The sequence below is a fragment of the Anastrepha ludens genome, chromosome 2 (genome assembly GCF_028408465.1).
Source record: "Anastrepha ludens isolate Willacy chromosome 2, idAnaLude1.1, whole genome shotgun sequence".
Lineage (NCBI taxonomy): Eukaryota > Metazoa > Arthropoda > Insecta > Diptera > Tephritidae > Anastrepha > Anastrepha ludens.
This window is the reverse complement of record NC_071498.1, coordinates 156,584,951-156,612,776: the sequence shown is the minus strand read 5'-3', so window position 1 is coordinate 156,612,776 and position 27,826 is coordinate 156,584,951.

Here is a 27,826-nt window from a genome sequence, read left to right as displayed (position 1 = left end):
CCACCGCGCACTGGCTACCAGCTGGAAGTATGGCTCACTGACACGACTGTCCGTCGTTTATTGGTTTTTGCATTTGTCTTTCTAGAGCGTTGGTTGGTGCAACGCAAAAACAACAAACGAAAAACAAATTGCTGCCACAACCGCTGAGCCGTCAAGTCGACGAACTTCCAGCAAGCCAATGGAACCACCGGAAAGCCGCAGCCACTGCAGTAGTTGAACTTTGGTATTATTTATTATTAATGCGATGCCGCGACTGCCACAATATTGGCGTTGTTGCCGTGCGCAAACAGTTTTTTCAAAAAATTTTTTTTATTTACTTTTTTTAAATATTTTTTGTAGGTTGTAAGCAAAGACTGCCAAGTAAAGAATTAAGTACCTGCAAGTTAACCGCGCAAATGAGACTTGTAAATAATAATGGAAAAAAATGTGACTGGAAAAATAAACTAAAGTAAAAATGCCAGCAAACTAGTAGCAGCGGCGAAATGCCACTAAGTACACAAACAACAACAGAAAATATTAAACTAAAACAGAAATCAGTTGAAAAGTCAAAATGTAGGTACTTCAAACTATTTTTATCTGGCTGTAAGACCACAGGCTGTAGACGTGTTTATGTATGTATATGTGCATGTACATGTGTGTGCTTATTTATACATATACACCTGCGTTCACAACAACAGCAGCGCGGCATATTGCAATGCTTTGACTGTTTATTTATTATTTATTTAAATTCTTTTTTTTTCATAAAAATACAGTTCATAGTGCAACAGAAACAACTAAACTTGAAACTTTGTACTCAAATAATTAAAATAATAAAATATAAAATATGTAAAAAAAATTATATAAAATATAATTAAAATAAAAATAATAAAATTTAACAAATTTCACAAAGTTTAAAAAATTTCACAAAATTAAAAGGATTTCACAAAATTTAAAAAACTTGAAAATTTTTTTAAAAATTTAGTCATTATTTCTACTGAAATTCTGGATATGCAGTTTTACTGAAATTCTGGATATGCAGTTTTATAGTCCACCCAAGTACTTGAAATATCTCATTGAGTTTTGAAAATTTTTTTTTCGCGCCAGTCTTGTGCATTTTTGCGATTTAAAAAATTCAGGGCATCGTTCTTTCCAGACTTTCCACAAAAATTTCGAGTAAGCAGTTTTATAAGATATTGAATTTAGGCATAACAAAGTATAAATTTCAAGTGGCTCAAAGTATGTGTTGATTTTGGACAATTTTTTTTTTTCGCTGGCGTCTTGCGCATTTTCCCAGTTTGAAAAAATTTCAAGCAACCGCTTTTTTTTAGAATTTTCAGAAAAGTTCTGGGTATGTAGGGTTTTTTGGACTTGCATTTTGCTATAGTACAAGTTTCAAGTATCTTACGCGTAGCGTTGATTTTTGGCAATTTTTTGTCGAGACAGTCTTTCGGTGCATTTTCCCCATATAAAAAAATTTCAAGCAATCGTTTTTTTTTAGAATTTCTAGAAAAAATCTGGGTATGCAGTTGTTTAAATAAATAAAAAAATAAATAATTGGCGCGTACACTTCTGTTAGGTGTTTGGCCGAGCTCCTCCTCCTATTTGTGGTGTGCGTCTTGATGTTGTTCAACAAATGGAGGGGCCTACAGTTTCAAGCCGACTCCGAACGGCAGATATTTTTATGAGGAGCTTTTTCATGGCAGAAATACACTCGGAGGTTTACCATTGCCTGCCGAGGGGCGACCGCTATTAGAATAATGTTTTTATTAATTTCACCGAGATTCGAACCAACGACCTCTCTGTGAATTCCGAATGGTAATCACGCACCAACCCATTCTGCTACGGCGGCCGCCGTCCATTGAATTTTGATATAACGAAGCTCCAGTTTCAAGTGCTCAAACATCTTATTGATTTTTGACAATTTTTTTTCGCATTTTCCCCGTTTAAAAAAATTTTAAGCAATCGCTTTTTTTTAGAATTTTCAGAAAAATTTCGAGTACGCAGTTTTATAGTCCAGTAAATTTAGTACCTCGCGTACATCGCGTTGAATTTTCACAATTTTTTTTCGTTGGCGGTCTTGCGTATTCGTTATATGAAAGAGACTGCATAACACCGCCACAAAAAAAACAAAATTTCAAAAATCAACGCGAATTTTGAGTCCCTTAAAACTGGCACTTCATCAAAATTTAATACGCTACATAACTGCATGCCTAAAAGATTTCGAAAAATTTGAAAGGTTTGAAATTTTAATGAAAATCTGTTGAATTTTTTTTTTTAATTTCATTAAAAATTTTGAAATTTTGAATTATGTGGTTTTTGTTGTGCTTTACTGCATCAAATTTCAATGGGCTAAAAAAACCGGGGAACCGGAGATTTCTAAAAATTCTAACCAAATGTTTCAAAATTTGATGAAAATTTTTAAATTTTTTTTATTTTGTAAAAAGTTTGAAATTTTAATGAAAATTTGTCAAATTTTTTAATATTTTTCTTAAGTTTGAAAATTCGAATTTTATGGTTTTTGTTGTACTTTATTGTATCAAAATTGAATGGGCTAAAAAACTGCATACTAAGAAGCTTTCTGAAAATTCTAACTACAAGGTTTGAAATTTTTATTAAAATTAAAAAAAAAAAATTTTATTTTTTAAAAGTTTGAGATTTTGAATTGTATGTTTTTTATTGTCAAATAGACAATATTTCTATAAAATTATGCACATCATTTTTCTAAAAATTCTAACTAAATCGAATTTTGTTGAAAATTTTTTTGAAATTTCGAATTGTGACGTTTATTGTATCAAAATGTAATGGGCTATAAATTGCATACCAAAAAGATTTCTAAGCACTGTAAACAAAAAGTTTGAAATTTTGATGAGCATGTGTTGAATTTTTTCATTTTTTTTTTAAGTTTGAAATTTTGATTCATATGGTTTTTGTTGTAGACTAAAAAGTATTTAAAAAAAAACCAAAATACATAATTTTTCTAAAAATTCGTACTAAAAAGTTTAAAATTTTGATAAAAAATTAGTTACATTTTTTTATTGTAGAATGAACTACATTTGTATAAAAAAAAATTAATAAAAGTATATAGAGGGTTATTCAATAGGTGCGCTTCAACTTTTTTCCGATAGGGAGGGCGAACAACGCAATATTTTTTATTTTTCGCTTGTCATTTGTAAACATTTCATCATGGAACGCTACACACTTGAGCAACGATTGCAAATCGTGCAAATTTTTTATGAAAATAATCGTTCTGTTGCTGCTGATGCTTTCCATTTCAATTCAACCGGGCTATTCGGGTCATGTTCTTCGATTTCGATGTAACTCAAATATGTTGCTCTCTGGTCAAAATAATGAGACACGTATTTTTTTGTTCGCCCGAAAAAAATTTTTTTCAAGCTTTATCGGCAATTTTGTTTTTCGGCTCAAAATCGATTTTTTTTTAATAATATAAGATTTTTTTTTTTTAAATGCTCATAACTTAGTCAAAAATGAACCGATTTTAATGATTTTGAGTTCAAAATGATCGTCATTACTTACACGAGCGACTTCATTTAGAAATAGTTGCAAAAAAGTAGTTGAAATTTTTTTATTTTGCAAAAAACAAAAAGTGCGAAACAGGGTGTTTACTCAAAAATTCATTACTCAAAAACGACTCATTTTAGCTACTAGGCATGCAGCTCAATTAAAGTTTGAGATGTTTTTATTTATTTGGAAAAAGTTATAAAAAAAAAAAAATACACTTTTTGAAATATTGAATTTTGAAAAAATTTAAATTTTTTCCCCTTTAAGAGCATTACGGCCATTTTACGGTCCATTTAACAAGCCGTCCCGTTTTGGAGTTATGTGAAGTCATTGGTCTACAGTAACAAGCCGGCGACGATTTGTGAGCTCAGAGCCAATATTGAACGCGAAATTGCTGGAATTTCGGCCGATTTATGCAAAAGAGTGGTCGAAAATTGGGTTCAACGATTGGACTTCGTAAAACGTGCACGCGGTGGTCATGCAAAAGAAATCGAATTTCATACTTAAATGTATATGTTCAAACTCGATAATAAAAAAAAAATTAGTTAAAAAAGTCAAACCGTTTGTGTTTTATTCAAAAAAGTTCAAAAGTTGAAGCGCTGAAAAACCCTATACATAGTCATACCTTTGCAATATGCGACGCTACTATTATTGTGAACACCGGTGTATATGTACATACATGTACTAGCATTCACACATATATAATATAAGTATATGCAGTCATATGTGTGTGTGTCTCACTATGTGTGTAAGTATGCAGCAGTGCAAAGCAGCCTACTATGTTTAATTCAAAATTCACTCGCTTTTCTGTCACAGCGAGTTATTAATGCGGAACCGTAAATGCCAACTATCAACAAATGTCGACAAAAACAACAAGAACCATGCTACAAAGCGCCATCCTCAAAACGCCAACTACCAGCAGCTTCAGTCAACCTGCATGGCAAGTGTGTAGGCGTGGAAAATTACTTCATCGTTCCTGCTTAACACGGCTAGGAGTTCAGAATACCCAGTAAGCAATTTTGTTGGAATTGAAGAAAAATAGGTTCCATCAATGGTATTCTGAGTAGAGGAAATTACCAAGTAAAAAATTTGAGGCGAATGTTTTAGGTAGTAGGTGGAGTTAAATATATTTTTATGCATTCATGCAAAAGTGTTTTTCCTTAGGCGTGAGATGATTTGTTTCGAAATGAAAAATGCAGTAACTGTTTCTTATTCAATGGAAAGTATAATGGATGCAATGAAATTTTTAAATATAACATCACTCAAATTACCTTCACTGCTGATATTGCAGGAACGAATCCGATGAGACCCCTTTTCGAGCAATTTTTCCACAAAATCGAGAATATCAAGTTGAATATTGGCTTCTAAAGCATGAAAAGGGTCTGGCTTATTACCATAAGCCCAAGACTTCAAATAACACTACAAGAATAGTCGAATCGCATTAAATCACAACTTCTTGGAGGCCATTCAATGTCATAATTTCTTGCAATAATCGAATAGTCGAAACATTTTCCCAATAATTCCGTAGTATCTCGTGATGTAAGGCACGCAGTCTCATCTCGTTGATACCAGAATTTCTCAAAATAAACTTCCTCCAATTTTAACCATAAAAAGTTGGCTATCATTGAACTACGGCTCTTCTCTCTATTGACAAAGACGGTGTCAATGTGGAGCTTCGTTTTGGGAGAAGTACGCTCCAATGATTCCACCTGATCAAACAGCATACCAAGGAGTCTCTGCTTCGAAGGGGTATTTGTCTTATAGTCACTTGAAAATTACAGATGCAAAGATTTCTATGGCGAAATTGTAAACGTTACTGAATATGGCCGAAATATTACACATTGATAATCGTTTAAAAAAGCCAGTACAGCTTTCAACTCCTTTAAATCTATGTTCGGCAAAAAATGGGAACTCAAGCCTTATGTCGAGCTTTGGAAGCCCTTTGGAAGGGCTGTAATATCACTAAACTAGGGAGGGTGCAAAGGACGGTATGCATTGGCATCACCGGAACATATAGAACTTTCCCCAGTGCTGCCCTACTTTCCATCGTCGTTTTGCTTCTATCCACTTTTACGTTATTCCCATGGCTGTTCAAAGTCCAATCAGGTTAAAGGAGTTTGGTCTATGGAGGCAATCTCTCAAGGCGCATGGTTAACACGTATTTCTCTGAACTTCGAACATATCTCTCTATCCGCAAACTGGAATTTGAGGTACGTGCCGGGGCAATCTTTCCAAGTAGGCAGGATTGGAACGAGAAGAAATCTGCACTGGAGCTAGTACCTCTGTCTTCACCGCCGGCTCCAAGATGGAATCGAGATTTGGAGCAGGAGTTTTCTCTAAATCAGCCAATTTATCTATTTACTTAAATTTGCCGAATACTGCTAGCGTTTTTCAGACAGAAGTCTTTGCGATCCTGCAGGCATGCAAAATGCTTAGGAAACGTCAATCTGCGATTAAGGCTCTGACGACGCAAGATTGCAGATCCAAACTAGTGAACTCCTGTAAAGGAGATATAAAATCTCTCGGGTGTGGAGGTAACATTTCTCTGAGATGGGTTCCAGGACATAGGAACATAGAGGGAAATGAAACTGCCAATGAGGTTGCCAGGAAGGTGGACTGAATTGGTCTCAGAGACCTTGTAACCGGTCATCAGCATCCTCCTGACTGTTTTCCCTTTACTGCACAAATTATTTCTCAGGAAAGCGCAGAAAAGATGGAGCTCCATTTCTTCATGTACTATTTCGAAAACCCAGTAGAATATATGGAGGACTCAGAAAGTCCTGTTGACTCCAAGTCAATCAATTTCCAAATTCGTATCTGTGTTTAGCGGTCATTGGACGATCGGCACACACCCGGAAAACCTAGTTTTGCCATTTAACCCCCATTACGGAAACTGTGGGGACCTTTCAGAGAAGGAGACTGTTGAACACTTTCCCCGTAAATGTTTGGGTTTGTCAGCCAGACGATTAAGGTCACTGGGTGCTCCTTTCTTCGACCAGCCTGGGGCAGTGTGCCAGTTTAAGTCTCATCAATCTTCTCCATTACATCAACAGCTCTGGCTGGCTGTAGATATCTGTCCGTTGGAGGTTTCAGTGATACTTGGAGAGTACCAGAAAGGTACTTCAACCATTTCAGCTACCTTTCACTTCTATGCTTTTCAGTAATTTTGATTTAGAATTTGTTCTGATATAAAAAACAGCTTTTCCAAGAGAGCATCGCGGATTTATTAAGTAGCTCAAGATGGCTTCACACAGAGTGAAAATGAGACATTTTACATCATTTTTAATTATTGTTTTATTGTGCCGACTGTCGTGGAAGCAAACAAACACTAGCTATTGTATTATTCTATTATGCAAAAAGAATATGCTGTGTTCTTCTCGATTTCTCTATAGGTTCGTCTTAAAACGAACAATAAATTTGAAAGCACGAAATAATTTTGTGTATTATTTGATATAATGAATTCATGAATTTGAAATAGTTCTGAGACTGGCATTTATCACTTTTTTGTATATGTTTATTTACTTTTTCAACTAGTCTAGAACTAGTGATTTTTGACGTATATTGGACTAGACTTAGTTTGTCCACTATGAACTAGTTCGTGTACTGGTAAAACATTGATAAAAAAGCTGATAACTTCGTTAATTGGTATAATGCTGATGCATTAGTTAGATAGCTGACATTTCGTAGTACATCGCCAAGTTAAAAATGCTAGTTGTTAACATTTTAAAAACCAAGAAAACAAGCAACTTCAGCCACAAAGCAAACTTATAGCAAAGTAGTTCAGAATTTGTAGAACTACCTACTGGGTGGCATATGTTATATATGTATATATATATACGTATATAGATATATAATATATCATTTGCTGCAAGATATCTACGAGTGCGGATCTAATATTTATTTATTTCCCTGCATCATAATCATTATTACTATCCGCTGTGCAGGTGCAAAAAATAATATCGCTTAACGTACGACGATTGGTGTGGGCATAAAAAATACTTGTATGTATCTATCTATGAGTGTTTTTATATATATTTGTACGAAACATAGACTTTCTTTTTTTGTTGGAAATACGTTTTTTGCTTTTCACACACTTTCAGCGGAAACTCTTAGCTATGATCGTTCATATACAAGACACTCCAGGACTATGATGCCCAAAAATTTATTTATTCCATTTTCTTCTATTGATTTATGAATTATTACAATTAGTCAAATAAAACCGAAGATTGAAAAAAATATGTGAAAAAATACATATTTTCTTAAGCGATCTGTTTGAATTTTACTACGCACATTTTCTCAGAACTCCTTGAAAGTCACACCGCGAGATGGATTTAATATAACCACACAACTTTTTTGAAATTACTTAATAGGACTATGAATAAGTTCGTTTCGGTTTTACAACAGATGGCGTAACTTGATTATTATTCCATCGATCCACATTTCCAAACATTCATTGGAGAGCTACTGTCGTAAGGCACAAACGTCAGTATAAGTTTTTTATTTGAAGCGTAAACAACAATATTTTTACCACACTTGAAAATGTCGAATTTCGTGCCAAATAATGTGTTTTTGCGGGGAATTCTTCTTCATTATTTTAATATGAAGAAAAAAGCAGCCGAAAGTCATCGTATCTTGGTGGAAGTTTATGGTGAGCATGCTCTATCTGAGCGAACGTGCCAGAAGTGGTTTGCACGCTTTAAAAGTGGTGATTTTGGCTTGGAAGACGAAGAACGCGAGGGTGCGCCGCCAAAGTTCATGGATACCGAATTGGAGGAATTGCTCGATCAAGATCCGGCTCAAACGCAAGAAGAGGTTGCAAAAACTTTGGGAGTTGATCAATCAACCATTTCCAAACGTTTAAAAGCCATGGGAATGATCCGAAAGGTAGGCCATTGGTCGCCGTATGAATTGAAGCCAAGAGACGTTGAACGCCGTTTTATGGCATGCGAACAACTGCTTCAACTTCACAAAAGAAAGGGTTTTTTGCATCGAATTGTGACTGGCGATGAAAAGTGGGTCCATTACGACAATCCAAAACGTCGGGCAACGTATGGATACCCTGGCCATGCTTCAACATCGACGTCGGCGCAGAATATTCATGGCCTGAAGGTTATGATGTGTATCTGGTGGGACCAGCTGGGTGTTGTGTATTATGAGCTACTGAAACCGAATGAAACGATTACGGGGGATGTCTACCGACGACAATTGATGCGTTTGAGCCGAGCACTGCGAGAAAAACGGCCGCAATACGCCGATAGACACGACAAAGTTATTTTGCAACATGACAATGCTCGGCCACATGTTGCACAAGTGGTCAAAACATACTTAGAAACGCTCAAATGGGATGTCCTACCCCACCCGCCGTATAGTTCAGACCTTGCGCCATCCGATTACTATCTCTTCCGATCGATGCAACATGGCCTGGCTGACCAGCACTTCCGTAATTACGATGAAGTCAAAAAATGGATCGATTCGTGGATTGCGGCAAAACCGACCGAATTTTTCACAAAGGGAATCCGTGAATTGCCAGAAAGATGGGAAAAAGTAGTAGTAAGCGATGGACAATATTTTGAATATTAAATTTGTAACCATTTTACGTCAATAAAGTTTCAAATTTCGAAAAAAACCCGCACGAACTTATTCATAGTCCTGATAGTTGTCTTAAAGAATTTAATTTTAAAATATGTATATATTCAAAAGGGATTGATTTCCTTTATATAAATTTATTAATTAGTCTTTACATAATAATTTTTTTTTTTTAACTGAATACTTATTATAATACTCCATTGAATAAATAATTGCAAGATGACTAATTAAGAGTTTAAGACACGAAGACTTCTATAAGCTATTGCTCGAAAAATTTGAGCGATAAAAAAGCAAACTAGATAAAAACAAAGCGAATGGGTCTTATGGTGAACGAAGCCAAGGCAAAGTACCTCCTGTCAGCAAACGTACTGTTGACAGTTATGATTTCGAGGTTGTAAGAGACTCGTTTATTTAGGAACCAGCATTAACACCCAACAAAGATAGAAACAAGATTGCGCCCATCAGAGAGTGCCTGACGTCGCATTAGCTGACTTGTGCAGTGTTGCCAACCATTTGCCCTTCGCAATAAATTTAGTGCTTTTTTATACCCAAAATGCAAAAAATTTTTAAGTTTGGTCTTTGTTTCTTTTTTTAATTTGAAGCGACCGAAACTGTAAGTTAAAAAGAAAAAAAACTGTATTATTAAATAAAAGAATGTTAAAAAAGGTCACTCTGAGAAGATTTTGGTGTTAATGAAAATTTTTTGGTTCTTATAAAATTTGATATTTTGAAAGAGAAAAGTTTGTTTTTTGCTCCTTTTAAGGTTATGTTAGAATATTAAATCTTCTTCTCTCAACGTTTCTTAACATTAACAGCCTTTTTACACATTTTAAGAAGCATTTGAATTTACTGAATACGAATTAAAACCATAGAGGCGCAATCGTTTCTTTCGGTCCTCAATCCTTAGTGGGACATAGGGCATCAAAAGGTGTATTCATAGTAAAAATAAGCAACAAAATACCAGAAAATCGTGAAAAACCCATCACGACATTTTTAAAAAAAGAGTGCTTTATCTTGTTACATAACCTGAAATATTGCAAAAAAGTCGTTTTCTTATCAAAAAAGTTGTTCTTAACAAAAAACTCATAAATTAAATTGTACAAAATCATAACACATTTATTCAAAACAAAAAACACGTTTTAAAGACAATTTGTCACGCATGCACAGTTCTTTACGTAATTCAATAAAAATTTGGTATTTTATTTTCTTTAAATGGGCATTTTAGTGCATTTTTATATCCCAAGTGAGACAACACTGCAGTAGCGAGAGAGAGATTTGACTGCTGGAAGGAAAAAAAAGTTAAGCTAAATAAAACTGAGTGAATTATTGAACTAATTTTTAAAAAATGTATATTTTATAAAATTATAAGCATTACATTTTAATTAGAAGAAAGACATGAAGAAAGAACTAAAATTCCAAGGCTAAATAAAAAAAAGTGCTAAATCAAGTTACAAAAATGGTAATCTGGCCATACTGGTGGCGACGTCACTCATTAACAAATTTGCTAAGAGCAAAGTAACGGTACCACGATAGGCGTATTCTCATTATTCTTTCCATGATTATTAACACCGATAATAATGGCAGATTGGAAATGCAGTGTAGAATCTCTCTTGCCAACAAATGCAACTTTCAACTAAGTTGACAATTGAGAAGTAAAGTGCTCTCTTCAAACAAAGACCTTAACACTTAATAAGACTATCATTATGTCCGTCTGATTGTATAGTGCAGAGCCTTAGACAATGACAGCATCCAATAAGGCTGTTCTTGGATTGTGTGAGAGAGAGGCTTTACGGAAGATTATTGCACCAAAATACCATTCCTGGTTAACTGCTATTGGACATACATCCTTCACTTGCTTAGACAAAAATTCTTTATTGGTTTTTAGGTAATCTGGTAATTTATTGATATTATCGTCAAAAGAAAAAAATGTGATCTTTAATATCCAGCGTCTCCAAGTCTCAATATTCTATAGATAAGTATTGTTGAGTAAGCTTGAAATAAAGTTCTATCTTATTCGAATTATCTTGAGAGATTAATTTAATATTATTAACTATTATTATTTTGCTTAAGAGTGCACAGAATTTGTATCCAACAACATTCAACTCCATTTGGTCTCATGTCTCATCTATGAGAACTTATTAATTGAGGAGTTAGACAATAAAATGTTAGCTCATGCAGAAAATCAGCAAACAAATTGATGTAATTGCATTTTAAAGATCATTGGAAAAGTTTAATCTATTATATTATACCAGGTGGCGCAAATTTAATCACTCTATAAGAAGTTTTATAATATCTACAAATGGCTTCAATCATAAATTGCACTTGTAAACTAAAGAGCTATGGTAGACAAAACAAACAGAGAAGTAATGGAGCGATGAAGGCCACACTCAAAAAAATTTTTTTACTTGGTAAAAAAGTTATTTAAAACCAAAATTGGATGATTAATTTAGCGCCGCCTTGTAGATTTTCTAAAAACCTAGTATTTATATCAATTAAGAGGTCCCGGTGGTCTAGACTTTTCATAAACTCGTTGTTTTTTATTGATATTTCAAAAATGTAGGCTTTTAAGAATATACTGTGACATTTTTGGAAGGTTATTCCCAGTATTTGCGGTTCTACAGCCGTTTTAGCAGGTAGCGTCAGATTCGTCACGCGGCCGCATCAATGAAAAATATCCACTCTCAAAACTTTAAACTATTCAACCAAATCGTCTGAAAGTTTAATATGTTGTTCACAATAGCTATCGTCCGTACTAGAATCATACTGAAAAAATCCGATTTTTAGAGTGTCAACTTCAAAACGGCGCCATTTTGTCAATTTTTTTTTTTCTAGTACGGGGCATAGCTACAGTCATTCTGATTAATAATTTTTTTGGTTTTTATATTTCAGATAAATAGAAGAGCCCAAATGGACAACACCGTCCAGATCCAATATTTCGGTAGGGTCAACTTCAGCGCCATTTTTAAAATTATTAAAATTAAAAGTTTTTTTTACAATAAAAAAATGATAAACGATATTTAAATTATATTTAGGCTTCTTATTTAATTCCTTTTACATACAAAACTGACATGAAATGACAGGAGCGCGCGGAACGCTCTCTATCTATATTAGTTAATGGGCTGTAGAAACTATAATATTGTGAGTTTCTGTATGAAAATTCCACAATATATTCTTAATATACTATTCTTTGAAATATTGAAAGCAACACAAAATGAATTTTTTGAAATTTTTAGACCGGGTCCTCTTAAGAGGTTGAGGCTACAATTTTTTAAGTATATTTCCCAGCGATACAATGAAATAAACCTCAATGTCATTTAAATTGACCATAAACTGCATAATCACCCTGTTGTAAAATCCAGTATTATTTTTTGTGTATATTTTTTTATGTTTTCCATAAACTTTTTAAACATTTTATTAAAACTTTCAATTTTTAACCATAATTTCTAGGTTTTTTTAGGTAAGCAGTTTTATAGTTTACTTACAAAGTGCAAGTTTCACGCAACTACAAAATATCGTTGATTTTTGAGAATTTTTTCGTTCATACAAGCCCGATTATTTTTATATGAACAAAAGAGCCTCGCACCGCCAAAAGAAAGAAGAAGATTAATGTTTCTATTCACTAAGTGATTCTGCCACGGTTATAAAAATATTAATTAAAAAATCGGTTGCTGAATGAAAATACAGTAAATAGCGCTTTTAATGCTGTGAAGCCTTATAATTCACTATTTTTGAAATATCTATTCAAGCTGATAGAACAAAAAAGGTTTTAAAAATTTCACTTTGCTCTCTTAAAATGCCAGGAATGGGTAATTGTAGGTGAATAGTTTATCTCAAAGAAATATTTGTAATTTTCGTTTAAGTAAATGATAAATATTGTTATTTCTCCTCAAACAATTTATTCAAGAGATATAGGCCTTTAAATCAAAACACAATTTTTCGTAAATGTTTGGATAATAAGTGAAAGAAGTCGCATGGCTTTTCCCCTCTTCGAATGTCCAATTTTTTTTACACATCTTATTTTGCATCCCCAAGCTATCCTAATGCACGAGAAGCGAAACATTTAACACTTTTGCAAATCCCACACATTTTGGGGGCGCTCTAAAGGACAAGTACATCAACTTATAATGGGCCCACTTATAGAATTAAAGTGGAAGTGCACAAAAATGTATGCAAAACAACTATTTTATATTTTTGGCGTAAATTTCTGGTCAATAAGGAATTGCCAAAAAAAAATGTTATCTAAAAATAATCAGCGCGTGCGGCGCCTGTCGAACTGGACTGGCAAACCTTATAACACTTCGGATTAATGGTGGCGGTACAATGGCGCGATCTCGTGATATCACCAGCGAGATGCAGTCAACAACAAAAAACAGGTTATTACAATAATTGTATGTATCGACACACACATACATTTATATGTAAATATAGACATGCCATATCCATTTATGCACATATGCATACATACAGTCATACATAAAAAGCTGCGTACCCACACGCACCGAACCAGTGCTCATTGAATGCGTACAACGAAGTGGCCTTACGCTTAAAAATAAATGCCAATGCAATTGAAATGGACAGTCGTAAGACGAGTTGAAAAAATATATTTATTTTAATTTATTAATTTTTGTTTTTTTGTGTCTTGCAGCTACTGGAAACTTTTTATTATTTCTGGTATTTTTTATGTTTCTTTGTTATTTTCATTTATTGGTGTAATAATTTTTGTTTTATTGTTTATTTATTTATTTTTTCTTCTCCTTCCTTTTGAGTAGCCAAAAGCGGGTAAATCGTGATAAGCTTTTCGTGTAAAATGCGCATGAAGCCAGCTGCTAGACACGCATGCGCAGCATCTATTTTTTTTTTTGCTGCTAAAAATTTGGCGGCATACTGGCTTACTTACTACATGCAACAAAGCATATATAAAAAATATAGAGATATATGTACTTACATATACACAAGTGGCGCGTGAGGGTGTCCCAAAAATATCTACAACGAATTTTTTCTTCGATTACTTCGATCTGTTGCAGTTTGACTGTTATGCATCTTGTGGGGCAAACGGTGGTTATAAGAAGCATGAAGGGAATGTCCAAGAAAAGTCAAGCTGAGTACAAAAATTTAAAGCAATAGAAACATTTTGAGACTAGAAGAAGACCAGAAAAACCAATTTGGCAATGAAATTGCCCCTAATAACGTTAATTTATGGGAGGTATTTTATCCATCCAACGGCAGTATGTTCTTTCTTACCGCCTAGAACTATGGCTTCAACAGTTTATTTTTAAAGAATACGAAAATCTTTCATCTAATGTCTCAGCCACAGCTAGGAATTGGCAGCAATCCTAACTTGCTCTATTAATCACCCCATTTTACTACTTTCTAGAGTTTCCACTTCAGCGGCCGCGGTAGCCTGATGGGTGGATTCGTGACTACCATTCGGGAGTGCGTAGGTTCAAATCTCTGCGAAACTCCAAAACGAAGAAAAAGTTTTTTCTAATAGCGATCGCCACTCGGCAGGCATTGGCAAACCTCGGAGTGTGTTTCTGCCATGAAAAAGCTCCTCATAAAAAATATCTACCGTTCTGAGTCGACTTAAAATTGTAGGTCCCTCCATTTGTGGAACAACATCAACACGCACACAACAATTAGGAGAAGGAGCTCAGCCAAACACCCAAAAAAAGATGTAAGCACCAATAAAAAAAGAGGTGTTACTTCTCGTTCCTCCACAGCTCCATTTAGCTGGTAGTTAAGAAACTAAGAAACCTTTTACTTCTCGTTTCTCGACTATTTCGTTTGCTTCGAAGTACGCATGGTTCTGCTTACCACTTAGAATTGGCTACGCTTATCTAGACCGAGCGGCATTCTGCATTATTGTACATACCGAGCTGTCCCAAGAATAGTAGATTACAATGTTTGGCTATCCGAAGCAAAATCGAGGGAGTAACTTGGACTGTTCCGTCTTTGGAGATTTCAAATTTTTACGCTCTGCCAATCAGTCGTTCTCCGTCGACGAGAAGTTACAAGAGAGGAGGTTGCGTTTATTTTTTCGCATCTAAGCAACACAATCTCAGTAAATAAACCGCTGTCAGATCTCTTATTACGTCAGCAACTCAGCTGATTACTTCAAAATCACTGAGAGCCGGTTTACGATCTTCAGTTGGTCATACCTTCTGAATTCCCTCCACGGTGTGGCTGTCTTGCTTCACAGGTATAGCACTTTATCGCATTTTTGCAGTCTGAGGACACATTACCAAATAGCCAACAAATGAAACTCGCCTTTAGCTACGTCACTGAGTACCGGATTTTGCTACAGATGGAGCTTCGCAACCTCCTGAGGCATAAACCACGCAAAGCTTCAAGAAACCTCTTGTTGTCTGACTCTATGAAGGAAGATAAGTATGGGCTACTGGCCTCAACAAACCTTCGGTTGCATGACTCTATAGAGGGGGAAAGGCATGGACTGGTGACCTCAAAACTTATAGAAATATAGCTAAGGCAACTAGTTGATGTAATCGACCTCAGAGTAACTAGTTCAAACTTCAGTTGATAAAGACAAAGTTTCAGAAATTTTATCAAATCTGTTTATATATTACAAGGTGAACATCTTAGAATTTTATAAACAATCCGATGATTGTGAGTTCGATCATCTGCGGTTATAACACGTCAAAGTGATAGAATAAGTTTGTTTTAAAGGTTGTAGACCTTTTTGAATACGAAAGGAATAGAACCAAACAAGTGGGAAAGCAACAAGTGGCTTTGGATTGGAATATAACGGGCAACAGTGGCTAGTTACGTCCGCTTCAAGCTACTAACGAAAATCTCTATGTGTGTGATACTTAAACTCACAATATTCGCAGGGGTAACAAGAAAGTGAGAGCCCAGATGTCCAAATCTTTGCCCGACGAGAGCAGAGCAGCTGAGAAGAAGGTGCTGAGCTGATTCTACCTCATCCTCCAGACAGCTTCTGCAGAAAAGACTTGAAGCGGACTCAATTCTCACCGCTTGGACACCTAGCGGACAATATCCGATAAGAATACCTACCCAATTCCAGAGCTGCGACTTTGTTAGCCTTAGAAGATCTCTCGAGTTCGATCCGTTTGACTCTATGGCGCTTCGAAATTTGCACAAAAAGTGGTAATTTGACTCACTGTGTATTGTAAAAATTTTGGCAGGAAAAAATGCATCGAGTGGTCTCTCAGCTGAACACACAACATTGGCGTTAAATTATATTATAAAAGTAATGTACACCTGCGTTCAAAATAATAGAAGCATGGCGATTTACCACGGTTCAACTTCTTTTTATAAATTTTTTTTTTGTTTTTCATAAAAGTATATTGCATTTTGCAACACAACCATGTAACTCATAGCTCCAAACTTTGTATACAATTCGCAAAAATTTAAAAAATAAAAGAAAAATACAAAAAAATGTGCCACTTTTTATTCAGAGTTTTTAGGCAAACTCCGGGTATGCCCATTCAATATTAATATAACAAGGTGCAAATTTCGAGTGGCTCAATATTATGTTCGATGTGTTGAGCACTTCGCCTACATAAAGCACTTCTGAAAGTATGCTTAATATAGAAGAAAATTGTCAACGTCGCATAAAACAGATGTTAACAGAAATTGTCAAATAACTCAAAGCCCCTAACTTTGTATAAAAATTGAAAAAAATTGAAGAAATTAAAAAAAATACATCAAAATGTTTCACTCTTTATTTAGAATTTCTAGAAAAATTCTGGGTATGCAGTTATAGAGTTCACTCAATTTTCATACAACTAAGTGCAAATTTCGAGTTGGTCAATATTCGCTTCGATGTGCTGAGCATTTCGTTATAAAAGACTTCCGAATATGCCCTTAGGTAGGTAGGTGAAGGTATTTGAAATGGTTGAAGTGCCAAACTGGCACTTCTCAAATAGCACTAAAGCGCCGTCTTGATACCATTATGAGACCTACAGCCAGTCAGAGCTTTTGGTATAATGGAGAAGATTTATTTGATTGAAGTTGGCGCATTGCCTAAAGCTGTCGAAGCTTTCTTCGCTGCCCTTACAATGGCGGAAAACTGTCAACGTTGCATGCACAAGAAACTGTCAGAAATCAACCCGAATTTTGAACGCAGGAGAAGGCTGGGAGCTATATACTACGATTATTGCAGAAGCTGCTATGATACAGAAGAGAAGGAACCTATAAGACAAAGAAATTTGCACAGATTAGAGTGGAAAAAGTTCGTATCTTTAATGTGACCCAATTGTAAATGAGATGGGAAGTAAATGAGAACTAATAAGAGAATGTGAAAATAGTCAACTTCAGTGAGCAGTCATAAAAAATGAGGTAAGGTTAAGGTTAATAAGGAAGATAATTGAAAAGTCAATAGAAGGAAAAACTTTTTTCAAAAAAATTTAAATCTTGAATGCCATTAGTTGAAGAGCTGATACTGTCATAGCTGCTATAATACAGAAGAGGAGGAAACTATGAGACACCTCGTTTGTGAGTGTGAAGGATTAGCTGGAGGAAGGCTTTACACGCTTAGTAGTGAATTCTTAACAGATGTACCGCATCTTAAACTAATGAAGTTGAGCTCGTTAATAAAAGTCGGAGGATGGCTTAAAAGGAATTCCATAGTGTAAGGAAGGAATTCCAGTGGTGATACAACGGGACTACGACAGGTCTAAGTGTATCATATTGGCAGCTACGAGACCAACCTAGCTACCTACCTTAAATACAGGTGTATACATATATATTTATTTTATGTAAAGGGTGGTTCAAGGGCCGGTGTTGGTTTTGAATAAAATACAATTTTTTTTTTGTCAATTATTGTCATTTCTCTTTATTATGATAATATTGGTATGGCTCAATTACGCATGGAACAAAATATCGGCCAAATGGCCGCCGCGGCCTCGGCGGCACACCTCCATCCGATGGTCCAAATTTTCGATGACGCTGAGGCATAATTGAGGTTCTATGCCGTTAATGTTCCGAATTATCTTATCCTTTAGTTCTTGAATTGTTGCTGGCTTATTGACGTGCACCCTTTCTTTCAAATAACCCCAAAGAAAGAAGTCCAACGGTGTCGTTGACGATTAGGTGTGGTACACATTCAACATCGGCCCTTGAAATTTAACCACCCTTTAGTTAAAAGCTAAGCAATTTCATTTTCAGTATAAACCCTTTTTCGCTCATATAAAAAAATTTGGAAGCAAAAAATAAGTCCAACGCCACGCATTTGATGTTGATCTTAAATAACATTAGAGTTAAAAATTAAGTGAATTCACTTTCAATAAGCACTTATGTGCCTTCTTATACAATCTCTCATACAAACTGGCTCCCCTTAATCTTTAAGTATGCGCATAAAAACATTCTACCGACAATCGCTAGTTTGCTGGACAAACCTCATATAACAAAACACGAGAAAAGCGACTTTAAAGTTGTCATACAAATTTTTTTCTTAATGAGTTACTGTTAATAGATACCGCTTTGAAATCTTTTACCCATCGCAGTAGAAGCCGTGACGGTCATTTCTGCATACTTACATTTCGCAAAACACGTTTTTTTTTTGCTTTATGACACTCTTCCAGCAAGCAAGCGGAATGTATTCCAAAACTGCTGGAGTTTATTTCGAATAAAATGTTTTTGTTTTTGTATGTTTAAGCCGAAATAGTTTTCGCAATAGTGGTATGCCTTACAATCGCATGGCGCATGCGCATGGCTTCATGGGAGCTTACTTCATTTTACTACATTTGAGTTTTTTTTTTTTTGGTTTTTTTTTTTGCTAAAAATTTCAGTTTCGTGCATATTTTTCACAAAACTTCAGCTTTTACTTGCACATACCTGCGTTTTACAACTTGGATTTTATGCCAGCAAACATACTTGTCTACGTAAATACATACATACATACTTGCATTTGTTTGATTAAATTCAGTCAATGTTCAAGTGGCATGCAACGCGTCGTCGCGCTTGAAGCACCCACTTCACATCACTCTCCACCACTCAGCATTTGAACTAACACAACTTAACTTATGTCAGCTCCACTCACTCACATATATATACACACACACATTCGCTCAGTCACTTACAATTTTCATCATTTTCACCCAACCACCAAGTCGCCAGCGGCACGCCATTTCGCCGCACCGCATTAGATGGTGAATTGCTTCCGGTGTGTGCTTGGGTAACATTAATTGGTTCGCTCTGTCGCAGTGCCGTCCAAGTATTTTGTGCGATTTTGCAATGGCACTTGTTTTCAGCTGCCTTTTGACTAATATGCATGTTGTTGTAAACGTTTCTGGTTCAACGCTGGCGCGCGTGGTGGAGACGTGCCAGTGGGCTGCCACATATATTCCGCTACCTGTGGTCGGCCGCTAGGAAGAATGGCTGTTAATGACACTTTTTTTTAATGGCAGCAACACGAAAACGTCCACATTGAAATAATAAACAACTAAAACAACAAATAAGCTACCAAAATATTTTACCACAGCGAATAGGTTATGAAAATATTCGTACGACGTTTGCGCTTACGTTGAAATCAAATTCAGTGCGCGCACACACCCATACACTTGAATGTGCAGTTTAATGAAAAGCGCCAAAATGCGCAATGCGCTGGAGCAGTCAACAATAGTGAATGAAAATAAATTCACCCGTTTACGTAAGTTCCATACGCGCATGCGCGACAGCACCAGTTAGCTTGCCACAACTATTTACCATTTACATACAATCGAACTAACACTTTATATATGTATATGCACTTTGTAGGAAAATTTGGAAGTCACTTAATAAGACTAGTTCTGGACCACACATTTCGGGACTAGTCTCCGACTAGCCCAAAATGATCTGCAGAAAAATTTGGATAACACATAATAAGACTAGCTTCGTACCATGCTTTTCCGGACTATTAGCCGAGCTGTGCAAAAGGACATACAGAAAAATGTGGATTTTTTGTAATGGGAGTAGTTCTGTACCACACATTTCGGCCCTACTCTCCGATTAGTAACAAATTATCTGCAGAAAAGTTTGGAAGTCGCGTAATGGGACTAGTTCTGCACTGCACATTTCATAACTAGTCGTCGACTAGTGCAAAATAATCTGCAGAAAAATTTAGAATTCACAATTTCATGGGACTTGACATTTCATGACGGGTCTCCAACTAGTGTAAAATTATCACACACACTTCGTAACTAGTCTCCGACTTGTGCAAAATGATTTGCCGAAAAAATGTGAATTCACATAATAGAACTAGTTCTAGACTACATATTTTGTGACTAGTCTCCGACTAGTGTAAACCGATTTGCGGAAAATTTCGAAATTCCCATAATGGAACTAGTTCAGTATCACACATTTCATAACTAATCTCCGACTAGCGCAAAGTACGTGCAGAGCGAGAGAGCTATGAAAAACGAAAACCATAAAATGAAGGCACAAATATGTCTTTCGCCCATTTTATGAGAGTATTCTCTCATCCAAGAGTTGATTGATCATCAGTTATGGAATTTGCATTCCATTACATAGATTAAACTGGTAAAAATTGCTTACCTTTCATGTGACTTTATTGTAAATGAGATGTGGGAGAGAGAGAGTGTAAAAGTAATCAACTTCTGCAAACAATCGTGAAAAAGTAGATTTGTTTAAGATTAACAAGAAAGTTAATAGAAAAATTAAATATAAAGAAAAAAGTTACTTCTAAACAAACAAATTTAAAAAAAATTCTAGAATGAGAACAGCTGAACAGCTGGTTCTGTCAAATCCACTGACAGTCGAGTTGCGATACCGCAATATAAGCAACCATCTGTATATTCTCTCAGCTGTGATTATAGCTAAGTCAAATTGAAAGCTGGAAACCGATTGCTGACATTAAAATGTGGAGTAAATTTGAGATGAGCTAGTAGTGGGCTACTATAAATATTTTATTGCTTTTGATAAACGAGCCTTCATTTATTGAGCAGCAGGGCTTCAAACTTAAACTTTATATATCTTAGGGGAATCGCTGCCCGGCATCAGTAAAACTTTTGCCTTGAAACTGATGTATATAGTTAGCCAGATTCCTACCTCCACTTAATTGTAGGTCATACCTACTACCAGGCAAACCCCAAAGTCAAGTACCGGAATAGTATTTCAACGCCAACTTTGCCGATAATTAATTTCATATATTCGATGAGAATTGCAGAATGCAAATCAGGCGAGCAAAAAAGAAGCATAGTTGAAGTTACTTTATTACTTTCTTTCTTTATTGCGATGAGCTCTGCGCCTAGACCTCGGGTAAGAACCCATAACCTATGATAAGAATCTCAAAGGTTAGTGCGGTTGCGCGCCTCGCTTTAAAAGTGGTGATATCGTTCGCTTCGAATTCAATAATCATAAGTCGAGTTATCACTTTTGTAGGTAACACTTTTGTATCACACTTTACTATGTCTCTTAAGATCAGCTTGAAACTAGTCGATAATGCATGTAAACAACCGCCACAAATAATACTATCGTCTCATAAAAGAAAACACAATTCACTCAAAGGAGATTGCGCGCCAAACTGGTTCAATGCGGTCCACTTTCAGGCTAGTTTGGAAAGTATCAAATTTGTTGCTAGCGTACTGCATTAATAGAGTTGTACGTGCGCACTTGTAGTTTGGATATTTTTTCAGTCTATCTATTGCATAAATACCGCATTTCCCGCAACTGATTACGCGACTTTGCGCGACAGCAAGTGTGTCGGGAAATTGGAAAAAATATGTTTACTTGATGGCCATTAAAGAAAAGTCGAAAACAATAATAAATTAATTTTATATGTAACTGGGTTATGGCGTAATGGAGCTGTACCAGTGAAGCAGCCACTTTAGTATTCACGTCTCAGTTAGCTAAGCTGCCGTGGGATTGCTTGATATTTATGCAGCTTAAGAGGGCCCTTAACTGGTGTTGAGTTCTTGGTGGAAATTGGATAAAAATTTGTGAATTTTTTTTGCAACAAATTATTCTTTTTTTTTTGCTTTTGTTATCAATTTTGTACTTCTATATTTAGGTACTATACTATTAGATATTTAGACATATGTACTTATATACAATATTAAATACACATATCTCCTGGATAGTTAAAGGGGACCTTTTGTAGAAAACGTGATTCGCGGAAAACGGCTGTTAAAGTTAAAAAGATGAGGCCTATATTTTTGCGCCGTGTCATCTAATAAGGCATCTTATGCGTAAAAAGAAATATAATTTGTTTTTTTTTTTCAAAAATTAAAAAACAAACTTCAACCGAAAACAAATTCGAGTTTGTTTGCATTTTTTATTGGAATATACGAAAAAATGTTTGCTGTTTTTTTTTCAAAAAGTACGGTAAAGGCAAAAAATGAAGCTTTACTCCGAGCGTAATTGGAAAAAATTGAAAATTAAAAAAAATTACAAAAAAATATCCAAAATTAAAAAAAAAATATACCCAAAAAGGTTTTCGATTTTTTTTTATTATCATTATTATTAGAAAATACGGGAAGCTTCAATTTGGGCATAATTAACCCTTTCGCTACATCTTTTTATTGTGCCGTCCAAAAAATCCAAATTTTTGTCTGAGTATTTATTTTAGGACCAATAACAATACAAATAAATTTTTATTTTTATTTTTTTTGTTAAGTGCTTTTTTTTAATGTTGCCATATGGCAACAAATGTTTTGTATTGGTTTCAATCGCAAATAAACTCCTTCTGCAATCTAATGCAAGTTTACACCTTACGAGAAATTTGTTGCCATATGGCAACAAGCTTAGTTTTAAAAATTAGCACAGCTTTTAAAGCTGCGAGCGAAAAAATATTTATATGCCAAATGATAGATTGAACATTTTTCTATATACTTTATTCAAAAATTGTTGAAAAACTTTGCCCAAAATGCCTCAAAAATCTAAAAATGCAAAATACAAATTTCAGAGTGAAGTGCTATATGCCAGAAATGCCTAAAAATGTTGTATTACCGATATATAATGGGCGGTTATTATTTATTTTATTTCTGTTTAACCATTAAACTTCAATTTTTGAAAATATGTAACAAAAAAGTTGATATATTGTACAAGAGAGTGTTGACGGCCTTTTAAAGTTTACTGTTGCCATATGGCAACAATATCGCGAAAGGGTTAAAAGGAATCAAAAATGTTAAAATTTAAGCAAAGAAAAATAAACTTTCATTTGAACATAATTAAAACCGAACCAAATTTTTGATATAAAAAAATAAACTTTTTATTGAAAATAAAAAAGGGAAAATTCGCCAAGAAAAATTTTATATTTTATTTTTATTTTTTTTTATCATTTTTTATTGGAAAATACTGGAAATCTATTATCATAGTTTTATTGGAAACAACGGAAGAATGTTTATCAAAAAAAATGTTCAAATTTTTGCTTAATTTTTAATATATTTATAGAAAATTTTAATTTTTTTACTGAGTTACCAAAGCAATGTTTACCAAAACGAAGTTTTGCTAATTAAAAAAAACAAAAACCATTTTTAAAATACGGAAAAATCTTTAAGAAAATTTTAGAAGCTGTTCTTTCTCATTGACAATTATTTGGCTTGCAATTCACAGAAAAAAGACTTTCTTCAAAAACATTAAAATTTTCAATAAATATAAAAATTCTAAATATTATAATAAAATTTGTCAACCTCTCAATAATTGAAAAAAATTGGCCAAAAAAACTTTACCCAAAAACATTCTTCGAACTTTTTTTATATTTTTTTTATCAGAAAACAATTATGAAGGAAGAATAAACTTTCATTTGAACGCAATTAAAAACAAATAATAAATGTTAAGGTAAAAATAAATTTTAATTTTTTCCATAAAAAAATGAAAAAAGCGTTTTTACCACAAACTTTGTCTAATATACATTTTTTTCCATTTTTTTGTTTTCTGTTTTTGAAAAGTTCGCAAAAATATTTAGCTAAAAACATATTTCAATTTTTGCTTTTTTACAAAAATTAAAAAAAAAAACCTTTTCACCAAAAATATTTTTCACATTTTTTTTTTTTTAAGTTCTTTATTTATAGAAAACTTTTAATTGGTTTTCAGTTTAGCCGAGAATTATTTAACGTGCAATTCAAAGAAAAAAGATTTGCACAAAAAAATCTTAAATTTTCAACATCTATATCTACCAGGCACTCAAAAAGGAAAAAAAATGTGACCAAAAAAAAATTACCTTAAAACTTTTTTCGAACCCTTCTTTTGCATTTTTTATCGGAGAATACGAAATAAAGAAATTGTCAAGTATACATATGATTATACCTACATCAATTCAATAGCTCAAAAATGTAGAATAAAATAAATGTGAAAAAAAATAAAAATTTCAAAAACCTTGTTGAATTCTAAATACAACTCTGCAAACCAATCCTGCTCTTTTATTCGAACAATTGTACTTCACTTACATGGAACTTTGTTGTAGAATTATACACTAGATAGTAGGCGATGCCAAAAATGTAAAAACAGCACTTAGAATAAAAACGTGAATTACATCGACACGATTTTTACTTTCTCTCCGCGGAAATACTGCTTCAAACCTCTTACCAGGTTACCAAAAACAATATTTACCAGAAAAAATATAATTTTTTTTACATTTTCTATCGGAAAATACTGAAAATTTTTACCTATATTCCTATTGGTTTTATTGAAACAAAAAAAAAAAAAACAGAAATATTATTCCATAAAAATGGTCTTTAATTTTTTTTTTTATTTATTTATATTATAAAAAACTTTAAATTTGTTTTCTGTTTGGTCAACAATTATTTAACTTGCAATTCAACGAAAAAAAACTTGCATATCGGGCAACCCCACTCAATATTTCCTCTCTCCCTTACACAATTTATGCTACTGTACGAGTAGTGTAGTAGACCACCGTCACCAGAGTTCATTAAAATCGAAGTGATGCATATTTTATGCGGGTACCCTCGACGTCTTTTGCCCCATAAGCAGCTTCAAAATCAAAATTACGTCATTGATTTATTGATATTTTTCTTTCATAAAAAATGTTTGCTCTTTGCAGGGACTCTTTTATTTGATAATTTTTCCTATTGCAAATAAAAGAGTTCTAAAATGTGTTAATTACTTAGTATTATAAAAGAATTAGTAACCGCGCACAATGGAGATCAAATTCTTTGCGTATATTTGTGGATTTTCTAAAGCTGGCCGCAACAAGTGCAACTGACAAACTTAGCGAACGAATAATTTACATGCATACATACAAACATACTTGTACAAACTCGTTAAATGAGGAAGCGATACTTAGTAAAATAAAAGCAAAAAGTAAAAACAAATTTTTTCACAACGCACATACACACACACATACATACGCTTATACACAGCCGCGAATTAAGCAAACAAAAGCACGGCAACACCACAAACAATAAGAACCGTTGTCTCGATTGTAAGCTTAAGGTGTGAGAACCGTTAGAGTATTTCGCCAGTCAGCTGTCTTAATAGGTGAATACACGAAGCGTATTATGTGTTGCACTACACCCAGCGTAAGCCAGTCTATGGCAACCAACCGCTGGGCCTCACTGGGCATCGTAAGCTTCCGCCAAACAATGATGGGACAAAAAATGCGATTTGGTGTAAAGAAAAGTGGAATCTTCAAAACTAAAGTACACCACGCTTATGACACGAACACAGGGGAAAAGGCAAAATAAGCGCATGAGACTTTTTGTTTAGAGAAAAGAAAGCTGAAAATCTTAACGAGGCGACAATATAATTGTAAACAACTCCGATTGTAAGAGCAGCAAACGTGTTTAATGTGACAAGAGGAGAGGCAACGAAAGAAAGAGGTGAATGGCGAAGAATTAAGGTGGAAAAAATTTAGTGTTCATTCTGCGATGGCTCATGTCAAGAATACGCCGCCGCCTCAAGCACAACTTGTTGCTCTCATAAAAGAATAGCTTTGGTTGAAGGTTGGCGCAATAAAAAAACAGAAGTGCAGTAATTCGTAAGAATAAAAGTCGCTACACTTAATGAAGTTTCTTGCTTGTAGTTACAACAGTAATTATGTAGACTTAAATACGCATTTACATATGCGCACGCTTATGGCTTTGAATTTTTTTTTTTTTTTTTGTTGTGTTAAAGAATTATGAGATCTTTTTTGTGTATTTTAGACAAGAACCTGCATCGGTATGAAGTATGAAGCGCACACACACTAAATTTAAATGGAGGTGCTTTTGAAGAGTTACAACGTGGCGCAAAATTAATCATCCACTTTCGTTCTTGAATAACTTTTAACTGAATAAACAAATATATTTGAGGGCTGAAAGTGTTTATTTTGATCTTTAAGCGCTCCATTGTTTGCTTTTGAAAATTTACAAAGTGGCGCAAAATTAATCATCCTCTTTTTTTTATTAACTTTTTTACTAACTAAAAAAATTATTTGAGTGCTGGAAATCTTTATTTTGATCTTTAAGCGCCCTATTGTTTGCTTTTGAAGAGCTACAAAGCGGCGTAAAATTAATCAACAATTTTTTTTTAATAACTTTTTTACTTAATAAAAAGAAGTTATTTGGGTGTTGGAAATTTTCATTTTGATCTTTATGCGCTCCATTACTTGCCTTTTTGCTCAGCCTACCGCAATGTATCTGGCCTTGCAATCTTTGTGATCAGCGGGGAGATACCTGCCGTCCTCATGGCTCGGGAACGAATGGATGCGTGGAATTCCAAGAAGAAACACGTCATCACTAGCGTCGTTGAACGGAAATGATAAACCATGCTGGGATGGCGAAACCGATGAGACACTGAACCGAGCGGCAGATGGATGGCGAAGCCTACTGTATCAATAAGCAAATAGGCCCAAGGAAACTTCGGGGAATCGAATTACTTCTTAACTCATTTCCGCCACGGATACTTCCGAAGATAGGGGAAGGTAGGCGATCCCAAGTGCATATAGTGCAAGCGCCGAGCGATGACCCTGAACACACGTTTTTTAGTTGTGACTGATGACTCGCTGAAAGAGATGTTCTGGGGAAGCAGATTGACGACATCGCACCAAGTAACATAATCCACAAAATGCTCGAACGCAAGGGCAGTTGGAATGCGGTAAAGAGATATATCGAGAACGTACTGCGGAAAAAAAGATAGACCTCGACACAGTGCAACAAAGCGAAGCCGCACAGATAGAGACACAAGAAGACGAGCATATAGCATGAAAGCTGGCTACAAATATGGTAGACCCAGACGTGGGTAAATAGAATTGGTTCTTTATGGATGCCATTCTGGGCCCTTCCACAAAGTAATACAGAACCACACCACTCGACGCAGTAGACGACGGTCCCTGTAAGTGCGAAAGCATTTTGAATCCTACCTCAATGCAATGGAGCTAAGGCAGGAAGATGAAACTGCCAAACAACAATACCACGCTTAGCACTAATCCATAGCTCGACAAATACCTGGGTCAATATATTTTACCAGAGTAGGAAATAAAAATAAAATAGGGCAAATACTAAAATTTACTTGGGAAATTGGACTCAGTTAAATACTCTGAATCCATTTGTGGAAAAACATCGAGGCGCACACCACAAATAGAAGAAGGACCTCGGTTAAACACCCAAAAAGAGTGCAAGCGTCAATTATATACAAGGTGAAGTCAAAAATAAACAAAACTGAGCTTAAAAAGAAACGACAGGAGCTTTGTTCTGATAACTTCGAGATTATTTATTCAAAATAGTCCCCTCTGGCCGGAATCGTAAAAACAAATGAGCAGCGACTTGATTTTTGACTTCTCCAAACGCGGTTTTTTGGGTGGTGTGTCTGGGGCCTTCCATTCGGC